Consider the following 4,929-nt stretch of genomic DNA (forward strand, 5'->3'; position numbering starts at 1 on the left):
AATTATTCCCTGGCCCCAGCCTCACCCAAGCCATCTTCATGCATGGCATCAAGCCTCCCACACACTGCAGACATAGCATTGCAGCCTCCAACTTCTGTAGCACTTCAGTCATCCAACATATGACCAGTGGCCCAGTGCAAATTTTGCTAATATCACCACTCTGCTCCCAAGTTCCCTAGAAGGGCAACTTCTCAGAATGGCCTGCCATGGTCCCACTAACATCACAGAGAGTAAGCACAACCCAAAACAGGCAAAGTCAGTACAGATATCTGCACTGAAAGGAAAAGTGACCCAAACACAACAGCAGAACATAAGTAACACACAAAGATACTGTCTTTTTAAATTTTTAAAATATTTTTTAAAGTTCATTTATTTATTTTTGAGGAAGACTGATANGAGAGAGAGAGAAGAGCTCAAGAATGAATGGTGCAGAGCCTGATGTGGGGCTGGAACCCACAAACACTGATATCATGACCTGAGCCAAAATCCAGAGTCAGACGCTTAACTGACTGAGCTACCCAGGTGCACCACAAAGATACTGTCTTGAAGAGTCAGGTTCCAATGAACAGGGGACACTGCATAGTGAGGCAACCCAGAAACTCTTTTTCATAAATCACTACTTTTAAGAGCAGAATAAACAGCTAACTTCCCTAACACACAGAAACAGACAGAGAAACAGACAAAATGAAGAAAGAGAAATTAATTCCATGTGAGAGAACAGGAGAGGCCAAAGCCAGATTTCTATGTGAAACACATATAAGTAATATGTCAGATAGAAAATTTAAAGCAATGATCATAAGTTTACTCCCTGGAATTGAGAAAAGAGTGTAACACAAGAGTGAGAATTGAACACACAAATATAAGGAATAACAGCAGAGATAAAGGACTCCATAAACAAAATGAAGAACACACTTGATGAAATGAACAGCAGGCTGGAAAAAACAGAGGAATGATTCAATGACCTAAAAGACAGTGACCTAAAAGACAGAATAATGGAAAGCAATCAAGCTGAACAAAAGAAAGAGAAAAGAATTACCCATTTCTCTAGGTGTAAAGAAATCAGTAAATCCATCAAACATAAGAACAATGATATTATAGGACTCTGGGAAGAAAAAGAGAGAAAATGGGTCAGAAAATCTATTTGAAGAAATGATAGCTGAAAATATACCAACCTGAGGAAAGTAACAGATATACAAGAGATATGGAGAACTCCCATCAAAATCAACAAAAGCACATCTATACAGACATATTGTAATTGAAATGGTAAAATATAGTGATAAAAAAATCTTAAAAGCAAGACAAAAATAGTCATTACTTTATAAGGGAAAACACATAAGACTAGCAGGAGATTTTTAGACAGAAACATTGCAAACCAGATGGGAGTGCCATGTTATATTCAAAGTGCTGAATGGGAAACATCTGCAGCCAAGAATATTCTATCCAGTAAGGTTATTATTCAGAATAGAAAGGGAGATAGTTTCTCAGGTAAGCAAAAACTAAAGCACTTCATGACCACTACACCAGCTCTGCAAGAAATATTAAACCAGACATGTTAAGTGGAAATGAAATACTAAAACTGATGGTATATAGGTAGGAAAAACAAAAGCAGAGAAAATAAATGTTTATGTAAAAATCAGTCAAGGAACTTTAAATTAAGGATATATAATATAATAACATATACCCAAAATGTGGAGAGGAGAGGAGAAAATAATGGGCTCAAAACCAACCAACCATCAAGTTAATAAGATTACAATATGCAGAAAAGGTTATATACAAACCTAATGGCAGCCATATATAAAAACAACTGATAAACGTGCAAAGAATAAAGAGAAAGAAATCCAAACATGAAAAAAAAAACAAGAAAGAATCAGAGAAAATCTTCAGAAACAACCTTAAAACAAGTAATGAAATGGCAATAAATACATATCTATCAGTAATTACTTTGAATATAGATGGGCTAAATGCTCCATTCAAAAGACAAAGGGTGACAGAATGCAAAAAAAATGCAGAAACAAAAACAAACAAACAAAAAACAAGAACCATTAATATGCTGCCTGCAAGAGAATCATTTATAATAAGTATGAACTCTTTAAAAGTTTGGAAGAATTCCCCTGTGAAGCCAGCGGGTCTTGGACTTTTGTTTTCTGAGGAATTTTTTGATTACTGATATAATTTCTTTGCTCCTATCAGTCTGTTCAAGTTTTCTATTTCTATTTCTTCCTGTTCTATTTTGGTAGTTTATATGTTTCTAGTAATTTATTCATTTCTTCCGGAATACCTAATTTGGTAGCATAAAACCTGATCAATTTTATTGATGTTTTCAAAGAACCATCTCCTGGTTTCATGGATTGGTTCCATTGTTTGCTTTTTAGTCTCCAGATCACTTATTCTGCTCAAATATTTATTATTTCCTTCTTTCTACTGGCATTAGCTTTCATTTGTTATTCTTTTTCTAGCTCCTTTAGGTGTAAGGTTAAGCTGTTTGAGATTTTTCTTGCTTGTTGATGTAGGCCTTCATTGCCATATACGTTCCTCTTAGGACTGCTTTTATTGAATCCCAAAGGTTTTGGAACATTGTTCTTTCATTTTCATTTTACTCTATGTATTTTTAAAATTTCTTCTTTGATTTCCTTGTTGACCTATTCATTATATAGTAGCATGTTGTTTGAAGTCCTTGTATTTGTGGTCTTTCTAGATTTTTTCTAGTGGTTGACTTCTACTTTCATAGTGTTCTGATCAGAAAAGGTGTATGGTGTGATTTCAGTCTTTTAGTATTTCTTGAGGGCTGTTTTGTGACCAAAAGACTGATCTATTCTGAAGAATGTTACATGTACACTTAAAAAAACATGTGTATTCTGCCATTTTAGAATGGAATGTTGTGAATATATCTGTTAAGTCCATCTTGTCCAGTGTGTCATTCAAAGCCATTATTTCTTTGTTTAATTTCTGTTTAGGTAATTGATCCATTGATATAAAGGGGCTATTAAAAGCCCCTATTATTATTATATTATCAATTATTTCCTTTATATTTGTTATTAATTGTTTTTTGTATTTGGGTGTTTCTATGTTGGGTGCATATATAATTACAATTGTTATATCTTCTTGTTATGATATAGTAACCTCCTTTACCCTCTGTTACAATCTTTGTTTTAGTGTTTAATGTCTGTGGTAAGTATTGCTACTCCAGATTTCTTTTGAAATCCATTTAAGTGATAAATGCTTCTCCATCCCCTCAGTTTCAATCTGAAAATGTCTTTATGTTTAAAATGAGTCTCTTCTGGAATCATAGATATGGATCTTGTTTTTTATTCATTCTGACACCCTATGCCTGTTGACTGGAGCTTTTAGTCTATTTACATTCAAAGTAATTGTTGATGGATATGTATTTAATGCCATTTTATTTATTTATTCTTTATCATTGCCTCTGGAGATTTCCTTTGTTCCTCTCCTGTCTTTGTCACTTTTGGTCTTTCATTTCCACTCAAAGGGTACCCTTTAATATTTCTTGCAGGGAATGAAATCCTTCAGGTTTCATTTGTATGGGAAACTCTACCTCTCCTAATATTTTGAATAGATACTTGCTGGATAGATTACTCTGGCCGCAGATTTTTCTCAATCAGCACTTTCAATATATCATGCCACTTCCTTCTGGCTTGCCATGTTTCTGTTGAGAAATCTCCTGCTAGCCTTAGGGTTTTTCCTTGTAAAGTAAGGACTTGTTTTCTCCTTTCACTTTTAAGATTTTTTTCTTTATCACTCTATACTGAAAATTTAATTACAATATATCTTGGTGTTTGTCCACTTTCATTGATTTTGTTGGAAATTCTTTATGCCTTCTGCATCTGTATGTCTGTTTCCTTCCCCTGATTAGGGAAGTTTACAGGTATTATTTCTTCAAATATATTTTCTACCCCCTTTTCTGTCTCTTATAATAAAATGTCATTATGTTTTATGGATTTACTGAGTTCCCTTATTCTTGTGCTCTGTAATTCTGCTTTCCTTCTTCTGCTCAGCTTCACTGATTTCCATTGCTTTGTATTCTGGTTCATTAATTCATTCCTCTACTTCTTCCAGCCTGCTCTTCATTGCATGAAGTGTGTTTCTAATCTCATTCACTGCACTTTTCATCTCTGATAAAGGTATTACCTCTTCTTTAAATGTGTGGTAGAATGCACCTGTTTAGCTCTCTGGGTCTAGGCTTCATTGTTGGTAATCAGTCTGTTTTGTGTTTTTTTCCCCCCATTTCTTCCTACTTCAATTTTGGTAGGTTATATGTTTCTAGGAATTTATTCATTTCTTCAATGTTGTCTAATTTTTGGTATATAAGTTTTCATAATATTCTGATATAATTGTTTGTATTTCTGTGGTGTTGGTTTCTATTTCTACTTCATGAGTGATTTTGTTTATTTGGGTTCTCTCTTTCTCTCTTTCTCTTTAATGTGTCTAGTTAGAGCTTTATCAATTTGTTGATCTTTTCAAGAACCAGCACCTGGGGCACCTGGTGGGCTCAGTCATTTAAACACTTCACTTCAGCTCAGGTCATGATCTCGTGGTTTTTGAGTTTGAGCCCCACATCGGGCTCTGTGCTGAAAGCTCAGAGCCTGGAGTCTGCTTTGGATTCTGTCTCTCTCTCTCTCTTTCTCTCTCTGGAAATGAATAAACATTTTTTTAAAAATTAAAAAAAAAAGAAACAGCTCCTGGTTTCATGGATTTTTTTGAAGTTTCTATACCATTTATTTCTGGTCAAGTCTTTATTATCTCCTTCTTTTTGCTGTTTTTGGATTTGTTTGTTGTTCTTTTTCTACCTCCTTTATGTGTAAGATTAAGTTGTTTATTTGATATTTTTCTTGCTTCTTGAAGTGTGCCAATATTGCTATGTATTTCCTCCAAGGAACTGCTTTTGCTGAATCACAAAGACTTTGGACTGTT

Source organism: Crocuta crocuta, unplaced genomic scaffold (genome assembly GCF_008692635.1).
Source record: "Crocuta crocuta isolate KB4526 unplaced genomic scaffold, BGI_CrCroc_1.0 scaffold893, whole genome shotgun sequence".
NCBI lineage: Eukaryota > Metazoa > Chordata > Mammalia > Carnivora > Hyaenidae > Crocuta > Crocuta crocuta.